Genomic DNA, 12,340 nt, shown 5'->3' with positions numbered 1-12,340 from the left:
TAGGATTACTTTTTCTTTTTAAGTTTGTGAAAAAAGTAGTATTTCAAGTTTGGAAACTACAAAAGGCAAAGAAGGCTCCAAAGGGGGCATACTGCCATAATATGAAACAAAGTCGGTTAACAATATTAAGGATGGGACAGCTGATCAATTAAGGCATGGTATCAAACTTAAATAGTATCAAGGAAATTAAATTCCTTTTATGTTTTCAGATTCCTACTACTTTTGTAGATTGGCTCTAAATTTCAGTCAGAATGTTAGATTTCTAAAATAAAAAGCAAGTACTGTTTTTTTGGGTTTATAAGTACTTCATATGCTATCTTAGCACAGATATAGTATTATGTGGCCCACCAACAATTTTGTTGGTTTCCTGAATCTCCTTTAACATTATTTGCAGCAATTCAGACCATGAAAGGTATGATCCTAACCATTCATCATTCGTTTTTCTTTCATCAGAATTATTTAAAGGGTTATTCTTATTGACAGCTTAAGATATTTTGCAACCCAACTTTTAAGAGGGCGGGCTTTGGTGCAATGGTAAGGTTGCTCCATTGTGTCCAAGTGATCATTTGTTTGAGTCTGGAAACAGTGTCTCTGTGAAAACAAGGGCATGACTGCGTACATGGTGGGAGCCTTGTGCACTGAGTATGCCCTTTTTTTTTTTTAATGAAAAAGAAAATATATCATTCGGAAAAGTTTATAGATACATCTTGTCCATACTGTACAAAATTACACTTGTCCAAAATGGCCTTAGAGGCCAGGTCCGTAATCATATCATTAATCTTAGAGTCATACTTCTATAGAAAAATTGAATTAGTAAAGTTTGTAGTCAAATCATAAGATGGAGAAGATTAGGAATCGTGTTCCAGGGCCAAAAACTGTCATCAGATGGTGGCAAAAAAGAACATCTTTCTACTGTTACACAAGACTTGGAGGAGCCTGATACCTTCGTAACAAACTCTTTTTTTTCTTTCTCCAATGAAGGTAAATTGAAAAACTCTTTCTTACCCTCGATTTAAAGAACTTTGTGAACAAGACAGAAGGCAATCAAAAGGTGTCAAATTCTAAATACACCAATAGGGGTGTGTAAACCAATAACTAATACCAATGCCAATTCGAGACTGTTAATCTAATAAAAGACCCTGTGTTGCCTGGTAGAGTACTCAATGCAGAAGAAGCTTGAATACCCTTTCCTGGAACAAGGTTAAATAATAGCCTAGTACATGATATTGGGCCAGTTAAGTTTGTAAAAAAATGTGCAATTCCACAATGCTTGAAGTACAAGACTGTAAGCCAACATCATATAAAGGAAAATTTGATAAAGCAATGGAGTATGGTATCTATGCTTCACTAAAATTTTATGCATTAATTTATCCAATGTCTTATGAAATAGTAAATTAGCAATAGAATTTAGCTCTGTGCTTTGGGCATTTGATATCTTAAAATAATTTATCTTCACAAGTTGAGCTTAATAAAACTAGTTGATGAGCTCAGTTGGGGGTTGTTTGGTTGAAATAGCTGAACTTACGAACAGTTTTGGGATCTAATTCACTCACCAGAGCATCAGGCTAATGCTCTACTGATGGGAAGTCATGATGGATGAGTTCTTCAATTGAAATGTTGGATGGATCAAGTTTTGACTACATTTTTCTGATGAGAAGTTGAATATGGTTGGTAGGCAAGAACTTTGGTTTTATTTGTAATGGTGGGGTGAGAATCTTAGATTGAAGTAAGTAGAAATGGAAAGACAAAAAGGAAAGAGAGGAGCTCAAGGCATCTTATATAAATAACATTTTAAATCAAAGTGTGTGTTCACCAGTTGTAGGTTCTTCTCAATTATGTTTCTATGATTGTTAAAGATTCGAAAAACACACTAATAATATACTTTTCTTCCCCCATCCCTCTTTCTCCTATGAGCATCTGATTCCCATATGCTATGTCTGGTTGGAAGAGAAATAAAAGGAAGAGAACTGAAATTAAATCAAAATTAAAACCAAAAAAAAGTCATTATCTGACATGCTGTAACTCACTTCAAATTATTCCAAATTTGGTTTTTAAATTTTAGTTTACTTTGCAATCAAATCCCTAGGATTTAAAGAAAAAAAATAAAATAAAATTACATATGGAAATTATAATTATCAATATAGTAAGAATTTTAATTAGATTATATGATCATGATTACAAAAGTTTCCTTTCTCTTTTGTAAACCAATTTCCATTCATTTCCTTTCCTGCAACAAAACAATAGCCATAGCATCCAAGTCTATACCTTTTGGAAGGTTATGGGTATAATTTATGAATAAAACTTTCTGGTCTTGATAACCTTACAAAGGCAACCCAAATTCTTGCCCCGTGGCAAATCAAATGAGGCCCAAATTTTATAAACAGGTCGACCCCCCAAGGTTCTCTTATCACATGTAAAATATTGGCTTAAGCAGAGTTTGCCAAGCGGCAAATGTGAGTTTTGACAATTCAAGACTATGGGGTAGTGCACATTAATGGTAAAAGTATTGGGGATACAATTCCAATATGTGAGAGGGTACTTGATTGAAGTTCACTAAAAAAAAAAAAATTTGACATATGACTAATTCATACGAGGTATTATCTATCTGGTTCGTCATCATTCCACATGGCACTATGAAGATGGGCTACTTACCTTTGGTAAGCAACTTTGGCCATTCAAATGAGCTTTTCACCAACAAATATAATTACAATATAGCTCACATGCAAATAGAAATTGGGAAAATCAGAGTAACCTTAGACAAGTCCATTATGTGAGGATGTCAATCAACTGATGAACAGTACAAAAGTATGTTGGTTCTGAAGAAGGGTTCCTCAACAAAATGATAGTCCACTTCAATCTGTCGATTACAAGTTTGAAAGATAGGGTTTTCAGTCATGTAAATAGGATCTAAATTGCATAGTAAGGACAAATGGAGGTTAAAGGAAGATATTCAAATCATGTATAGGTAGGCAATAGCCCAAGCGGGGAACCAACATCAATCTCAGTGCTTGAAATGGTGGGAGATAATGGTGTAAGTCTTTGAACTGATCAAATGAAATAGATTGCTGGCCCAAAAATAAACTAGTATGCATCAGCATTAATAGATCAAATAATCATCAGAGTATCTATAGGCCAATCATCATGAGAGAAGGCACAGAAAAAGTTAGGACAAGCAATAAAAAAGACATCATGAATGATGATACTCTGATAGCATGAAATCACAGGGAAAAATCTGATTCCCTTTAGGATGGTAATGTGCATTATTTGGATTCGGATCATCTCCAATTACTTGGGTTTTACAATTTCTTTTCAACTACTCATCCAACGATTGGGAGGATTTGGATACGCATCTCAACATCTGTCAATATCTGGGATGGATGTCCAAGTCCTTCCCGCCATTTACTGGGTGATTGGAGAGTTGGAGTTGGAATTGGAATTGGAAAGGATCTTTTTCCGTATTATTAATGTTAAGACAACACCCAGTGTAATGCAACAGCCCAGGACCTTAATTAACTTTGAGAATTTGATAAAGAATTGTTAAAAAGATTTTCTGATAGTAAACAGGTTGTAACCAGTATGGTTTTAGTGCACAGTATCGGATCGCAGATCGGGTATTAGTCATCTTCAAAATCAATATGATATTGATATGTTATCAACATGGATCGGCTGTATTAGACAAGTTTATTCCTGGATTTTCTTTAAAATAGATTTTTCTTGACTATTTTACCCCATATCCGAATCGTTCCACCGATATGATATCTATCGGCCATGTATCGGTATTGATCACCTTCAAAACTATGTAGTATCGGCCATATCGGGCAATCCGACACCGATACGGTGATACCTCAAACCATGGTAACTAGACCTACCTTTATAAAATGAACAAAGAATATTGTAACCCTATGACACAAAATCTACACTTTTGTAGCAAGAGTGTTTCAACATCTTTAAATGAACAATTAAACTTAATGAACAATTAAACTTAAAAAACAAAAGGATATTTTCTATATATATATTCACAAATTAAAGTACACACTTTATAATGTTTTCTCCTTTCTTCGAGTTCTTTCTTTGGGATAAAGAAGAAAAAAATCACTAAAAACAAAAGAAAACTACAAAAGGGGGCGGGGGGAAGAGAACCCGGGGGAAAGAGTTTTCCTTTTCCATAAGTTCCTTTTTAGAAAATGGTACCATCGATGCTATTAAGAACTTGATAAAGGTACACACTCAACCAAATGGATTTCGATGAAAGTCCGAGAGAGTGTGGGGTTTAGGGGAGAGAGAGAGAGAGAGAGAGAGAGAGAGAGGGTAATGGGAAGCCTTCGTGTATCTACAATTTAGCGTGGCTGGGGGGCCACTTATGGTAGTTCCTAACCCTGGCTCCTCGCTCCTCCCTCCTATTATTATCATCTACAATGCTAGCTAGCTAGTGTTGTGGACCTTGCAGTCTCTTAGGGTTGGTCCTTTCGTAGTTAGATGTCTACAATGCCTTTTTACATGGGCGTTTAACTGAGGAGGTTTTTATGACACAAGCATCTGGTTTTGAGGATAAGTTGAAACCGGATCATATTTTCTGCCTTCATTGGTCATTATATGGGCTTAAACAAGCCCCCAAGGCATAGTCCCACAGGTTATCCATATTTCTTATTCAATTCGGGTTTTCTACATCCAAGGCTAATCCATCTTTGTTCATATGCAGACAGGGGGTGTACGTTATCTATGTTCTTATCTATGTCGACGACATTCTTGTTATCGATAATGCTCCATCACAAGTTACCATTTTACTGGGACAGCTTGTAACTGAGTTCTCCATCAAGGATCTGGGTCTATTACACTTTTTCATGGGCATTGCAGTGGTTCCCCACCAAGGGCATTCTCTTCTCTCAGTCAATATACATTCATGACATTCTACACATGGCTAGCATAACTGATTGCAAGCCTATGCATTCCCTAAGGGCTACACCTTCGTCAATATCATCTTCTAGGGGTGTAGCCAGGTCCAACCCCAGTAAATATCATTCCATTGTTGGGGCCTTACAATATGTCACGCTCACCCGCCCTGATATTTCCTTTGGCATCAACAGGGCTTGACAACATATGCATTACTCTAATGAAGATCATTGGAGTCTTGTCAAGAGGGTTCTTCATTGTCTTAAGCACACCACTACCTAGGGGTGTCAACCGGTCGGGCTCGGTCGATCTTGGTCGGGCCTAGTCTGGTCTCACCAATTTTACAGGTTGCACCGTGTCCGACCGTTTAAGCATTCGGGCTTGCCTTGGGCGGACATGGTACGATTTCATTTCGGTCGATCGGTGTTCGGTCTTTAATCGGGGCAGCTTTATTCGGGCGAAACGGGCCTAAACCGGGCTCAAAATGGGCTAATGAGTCATTTAACTCTAAACGGTGTGGGTTTACTAATTGACATGCAACTAGAATTTTAAGTTCAAACCATCACACCGTTGGGCAATCACGGTACACCTCAATTCAAAGTCAAATAAAGTTTATCCCAACTAAAATAGTAGCACAAAACCGAATAGAAGCACATCTAACAAAGTAAGTAGAGGGGGAAAAAATAGCAGCACAACACCGAATAGAAGGCACATCTAACAAAGTAAGTAGAGGGGAAAAAAATAGCAGTACAACACCGAATAGAAGGCACATCTAACAAAGTAAGTAGAGGGGGAAAAAAAATTGCAGCACAACACCAAATAGAAGCACATCTAACAAAGTAAGATCTAAGAACTAAAAACTAAGCCTCATTTCACCTACGTTAGTGTATCTAACCAATAAATGTCAAAGACCAACAAAGAAACAAACAAAAACATGAAATTTGGAGGGAAGGGGAGGGGAAGTTTATAAGTTAAAGGGTCGGGCTATAACCAGTCGGTCTAGGTCGGGCCTGGAATCGATCGGTCCGGTTGGGGGTCCGACGGGCTAGGACCTCACACCAGGACTGCCCGATTACTAAACATGTCGGGCCTAAGCCCGACACATTTAGTAATCGGCCCGGGCTTTAACCGGGCGGGCTAGGTCGGGGCCGCCGAGCCGGGCCTAGAATTGACACCCCTACTAGTACCCATGGTCTTCTTGTAGAATGCTTTTCCAATGCATCTCTACAAGCATTTTCTGATGGCGATTCGGTGGGCAGCAACATTGATCGTCGCTCCATTGGAGGTTTTGTTATCTATCTAGGACTGAATACCATTTCTTGGTCTTCCCAGAAGCAGAAGATTGTAGCCCGGTCCTCTACTAAAGCCGAATACAAGTCTCTTGCAGATGCATCCTTCGAAGCTTTATTTCAGGATCTCGGTTATCCTCTTTGCAGTCTGCCAATTTTATGATGTGATAACATTGCCGTCACCCATTTTTCGGCCATCCCAATGTTTCATGTTTGTAACAAACATGTTGAGATCAATTTTCACTTTATACGTGAACGTGTTGCCAAAAAGCAACTCTTGGTTCAGTTCATCTCAACCACTGATGCTCTAACCAAATTAACTACTATCTATATTGTATATATTTACCACTTCAGATCAATAAAAGATATACAAAAGAATACTAAATTAATTAGTAAGAGTAGTTGTCTTGCTTCTCAATCTCTAACCCAAAATTACAGATCCTGTAAAATATCAATTGAAGCCAGAACCCTTGTCTTATACCTATCCTTTGGCAACTAGTTGCCTACTTGGATAGGTAACTAAATCACCCTCATGGTGACATGGCAATTGGGTCACATCAATAAACATTTTAAAGAATGAGGCATGTGGGAAGAGAGAGGCTTACTTGGATTGGTAAATAAACCACCTTATTGCAATCACCCTTCTGGTGATGTGGCCAGTGGGCCACATTAACCAACATATAAAAAATAGGCATGCGTGGAGGGAGAGAGGGAGAGAGGGAGAGAGAGAGAGAGAGAGAGAGAGAGAGAGAGAGAGAGTAATGATGATAAACTAATGGATGAAGTGTTCAGTTGGGTCGGTTGGGAAGGGAATTCCAATGCCATGAGTGTACTCGTGCGCTGGTCTTATTGTATTTTTCTGTTTCCCATTCTTGGTGACAATCATTTTCCCTACCATTATATCAAGTGCATCTCTCTCTCTCTCTCTCTATATATATATATAAACTTCGTTTGAACCAAAAAAAAAAAAAAAAAAAAAAAAAAAGAAGAATCTTCTTTTCCTTCCTAAGTTGTTTGTATACCCTTCATGGATTAATGATTGAATATAACGAAACATAAATCTTAGCTAAACCCAGATATTTCCAACCAAAGTAAGGCATTAGAATGATAAAAAAAGTCTTAATCTCATGAAATGGGAGACAGACATTTCTCACCATGTAGAAGGAGACCCAAACACATACCTGACAAGACTTGGGGGCCGGCCGGGTGGGGGTGGGGCCAAATTAATGTGATGGAAACATACATGATTGCCTAGAACCTGCAATGATAACATGTTAATGTCAAGTTGGTTAAGGAATATTTGTATTCAGTCCTACAAGATCCCCTCCAAGGGACCCACCATGCACCCACTTACACATTTTTTAGGTCGGCTATCATCAATAGAATCTTAAGCTATGTTGGTCGAGGTAGATCTCTTCATCATGAACCAACCATACCAATTATGATAGAATTTAAGTTGAATGCTCGGCCAATTGCAACCACATTATAGGTATATATATATTTATGAACCCCATCGATCGAATCCTCTCTATAAGGTAATGGTCGGTGCCCTTCACTCCTACAAATGGCACTGCCAACAGAACTTGGAGTGGATTCAATGATCATGATCATAAAGTGAAAGAAGCTGCAGGTTAACCACAAAGTTCCCTCCCTGATTATGTATCTATTTAGGGTTTGGAAGTCATCTGTTTGATTATAAATAGCATGTTTATCAACATCTTTTAGGATTTTCTTTCTTAAAATGTACATTAGTTCCCAAGTTTATGGGAGTCCTATTCCTCCTAAAAGTGGGGGAGCCGGTTAACTTGCACTATTACAACCATAGATAGAGTTCAGGGTTTGAAACATAGAAATAGTTTTTCCGTGAAACAAAGGTAAGACTGTGTACATTTGTCCCTCTCCGACGCTACAATAATGAGAACCTCGTGTACTGGAAAGCTCTTTTTTGAAAACCAACCAATAGAATCATCTATTGCCCAAAGTTTGGTTTTGGCTTGGTGATCAGTTGAACCAGATTAAATTGGGGTCAGACCACAACCAACCCCTTTGAAAGTGTGTAATCAACCAAGAAGACAATGTAATGAAGTATTAGAAGCTGGATTGGCACTGGAACCCAATAAAGGTTTTTGATCAATAAAGCTCATGAGAATGCCAGCAGAATGAGTATTCCAATTCACACCCAAAATATCCAAAAAGAGAAAAAGGGAAAAAAATGAAAAGAAGAAGAAATCATTAGACACCATTTGCTTAGTAAGACGCGTTAAGCAGCTAGCCCAAAAGAAAAGGCTGAATTGAGCAAATCCATTTGACAGTGACTGAGTAACTGAGTATATCAACTTGAGTGGGAAATGGGGCAGTGGACAAAAGTGGACAGTGTCAAATTCTTTATAATCCAAGAGGTTTCTTTCGAATCCGGATGGAGACAAATCTGACCCCATCATGGGGCATGGGTCTCACACTTCAGAGGTATCCCCCACACCCCTATGGAGGGTTCAGATCTGTCTCCACCCGTCCCCATATGGGTAGTAGATCTAAACTCGTTTCTGTGTTCCACGTTATGGGAAGGTTGGATTCTATTTGTTAACCTTACTACCAAGCTACTTTCAAAAAGTGTTGACCAACCACTAATTCTCCACCTGGTTTCTCTATCAATTTTGAAGACAAAATGATGGATACAAAATGATGGAAATATAGAACATGGGGATGTGATATATGGAATTGACCTGCTCTAGCCATGCTTGTACCTTTCAGGTTTCATGTTAATGTACAGCAATTATATATATAGAATTAATATAGGATTCTAGACCCCACCTTAATTTGCCTTTCTTTCCACAAGAGAGTTTTTATAATTATAATGCTAACCCCACAACCCTAGTTTTAATACAAACTTGGACAGCATTTTCTGTTCCTTCACTACAATTTGTTTTTAAAACCATGGTTCAATCTTTTTAACATTAGTGAATTTCCTCACAATATAGCTATGAAGGAAAAAGCCTTCCTCCACTTAATTGATTTTAGCTTTTTGTTAGAATTAAGGTTTGTAAAAAAGATTTTATAGTATTTTTGTTTTATTAACGAAAAAAATATAGTTAATGAGATTGAGATGGTCAACTTCATTGGAGACTAGATTCATCATTAGTGGAGGAAACACTTTTCTCTCTCCTATCTTTATCATAAAATAAATCATGCATAATGGTAAATTTATCTTTACGGGAAAGTTTTCATACATGGCTGTGTAAGACATGTATGTGAGAGGGTAGGAGTTTCAAGGAATTAATCAATGGGTTGGGATTTATGACTTTCCAACTCTTTGTGAGAGGGGGTACAACCCTGCATGCTTACACGGCCGTGTATGAAAACTTCCCCCTTATCTCTATCATAGAAAATGGGCCGCTACTAAAGTGAAACTTTTTTACTTCTAGTGAATGTCCAACTTGAATAGTCTATAAAGGAGAAGGACCCACACTAGTGTTTTTATGTAGTCCACGTGTCTAGGACATACCTTGGTCACTTATGCTATATGTCTTGTATCAGCCTATATATATGTAACCTCTCACAGTGATTTAATTAATGGAAAATACCAAAGTTACTATATGGTATCAAAGCATGTCTCTCACGAGTTTTTTTTCTGATCCTTTTCACATTTTCGTCATTTCTTGAACTTTTTTTATTTCTATAGCTGTCGCTTTTCCTTTTTCTTTTTCTTGAACTTTTCTTGAACTTTTCTTGCTTTCGAAGGTTTCCTATTTCTCTACAACTCAGGGCTTTCTCTAGTGGTTCTTCCAGAACCTGATCTCCGGCGACTCTTCAAGCACTCAATCTACGACGATTCTTCAAGATTTGATCTCCGGCGTTTTGTATTCCTGGTTCTTTGCTGATTCTTCAGTGTTCAATCTCCGATCCTCTCCACAAATCTCCGATCTGTTCTCTCCAAGTATGTCTCAACCTGTGGTTCTAAATGTCTCACCCGCTCTGCCATTGAAGCTTACTGCAACAAATTACCTACTCTGGAAGGCACAATTCCTTCCCCTGCTCTGAGGCCACAACCTCTTAGGTTACGTCGATGGCTCTTTTCCTCGACCTTCATCAACTCCGGAGTCCTCTAATTCTACAGTTTCTGATCCTACAACCGATCTCTGGGATATTCAAGACCAACTGATTCTCAGTTGGCTGATTTTGTCTCTCTCTGAGGAAACACTTCCTCATATCATTAGTGCACGAACCTCTTGTGAGGCATGGCAGTGTCTTGCCCGTGTGTTCGCTCCGTCGTCCAGATCTCAGATCATGGACCTTAAAGATAGTTTGCTCCATCTGACGAGAGGAACTGCAACCATCTCAGACTTTCTTCTTGAGGCTCGATCGATTGCCGATGCATTAGCGGCCACAAATAATCCAGTCTCAGACGAAGACTTGGTGCTTGCGGTTCTCCGAGGACTTGGAGATGACTACAAAGACTTTGTGACATCCGTTCGCGTTCGAGCTGATCCTGTATCTTTCTTGGATCTTTTCGGTTTGCTGTTGAGCCAAGAGTCCTATATTTCTTCGACTGCTACCACTGCTACAGCTCAGATTCTTACTGTGAACTCTGCTGTGCAAGGCTCCGATCATTCACGGTCTGATCGCCGCAATTCTCGCTATCGTGGTTCTCGTCATCCACAGAATTATCCATCTCAGAATCGTCGTCAGTACTATGATGGTCGACCATCCAATTACGATCGATCCAATTCTGGTCAGTAGAAGACCTATGGATCTAGTTACAAGGGTTCTTATTCCAATGATAAATCCCACGAGGCACACAACAACGTTATTACACACCAGCAGGTGATTCTTCTGCAAATTATCAGAATACTGAACCAATATCTCCTTCGTTTATGAACACTACTCAGAGTTTATGCCAAATTTATCGACTGGAGGGTCATATTGCCTCATAGTGCCCGCAGCATTTCAATCACGCCTTTCTTGGTAAAATCTTTTCATCTGTTGTGTCCTCTATTTCAAGTTTATCTACTATGTGGTTACTTGACAGTGGGTCTAACAACCATGTCACTGTAGACTTGAGCAATTTGGCAATCTGTGATTCATATTCTGGTTCAGATAATGTAGTAGTTGGTAATGGGCAAGGTTTGTTCATCTCCCACTTTGGTTCTCTGTCTGCTGCTTCTGGTTCTCATATTTTCTCTTTAAATGGTGTTCTCTGTGTTCCACAAATCCACCGTAATCTCTTATCAGTATCTAGATTTTATGCCGATAATTCTGTTTACTTTGTTTTCACTAATAATTCTGTTCTTATCAAGGACTGCAAGACGGACAAGATCCTTTGCCGCTCCCTGAGTAGCACTGGTCTCTTCTTTGTTCATCTGACTCCAGTTCTGTTCAAGCCTACTTCCACCATGCTGGAGCCTACTGTCTTCGCTACTTCACCAGTATCTCATGCTGCTGCTCTTACCTTCGATGACTGGCACAGGCGCCTTGGCCATCCCTCGAAAAGGCGAGTGCACCACATTCTTCATTCCTCTAATATTCCATTTACTGGTACTTTCTCTCCATGTAATGCGTGTAATTGTTCGAAGTCTCATAAACTACCGTTTGTATATCCGGACTCTATTAGTACTGGTCCCTTGGATTTGATCCACAGTGACCTCTGGGGACCTGCTCCAGTGCTTTCCTTTGATTCATTTCGTTACTACGTAGTGTTCATCGATGATTACAGCAAGTACTACTGGTTATATCCGTTGGTTAATAAGTCATATGTGTTTTTTGTTTTTGTCAAGTTCAAATCTCTTGTTGAGAATTACTTTCATACCAATATTAAGTCCATTCAATCTGATGTTGGAGGAGAGTTCCAAAAGCTTGCTCCATTACTCACAGCTAGTGGGATTTCCCATCGCCTATCGTGCCCACATACCCAAGAACAAAACGTGGTAGCCGAGCATAAGCATAGGCACATAGTAGAGACCGGCCTTGCTATGCTTACGCAGGTTGGTATGCCTGAGTCCTTTTGGACAGCAACCTTTCAAACGGTGGTTTCCCTTATAAACAAATGCCCAACTCAACTGCTACATAATGAATCACCTTATGAGAAATTGTTTGGCATCACTCCAGACTATCACTTTCTCAGGGTCTTTGGGTGTTTATGCTATCCCTGGCTGCGGCCATATGCA

Source organism: Telopea speciosissima, chromosome 2, assembly GCF_018873765.1.
Source record: "Telopea speciosissima isolate NSW1024214 ecotype Mountain lineage chromosome 2, Tspe_v1, whole genome shotgun sequence".
Classification (NCBI taxonomy): Eukaryota; Viridiplantae; Streptophyta; class Magnoliopsida; order Proteales; family Proteaceae; genus Telopea; species Telopea speciosissima.
Note: the sequence above shows the minus strand (reverse complement) of the source record.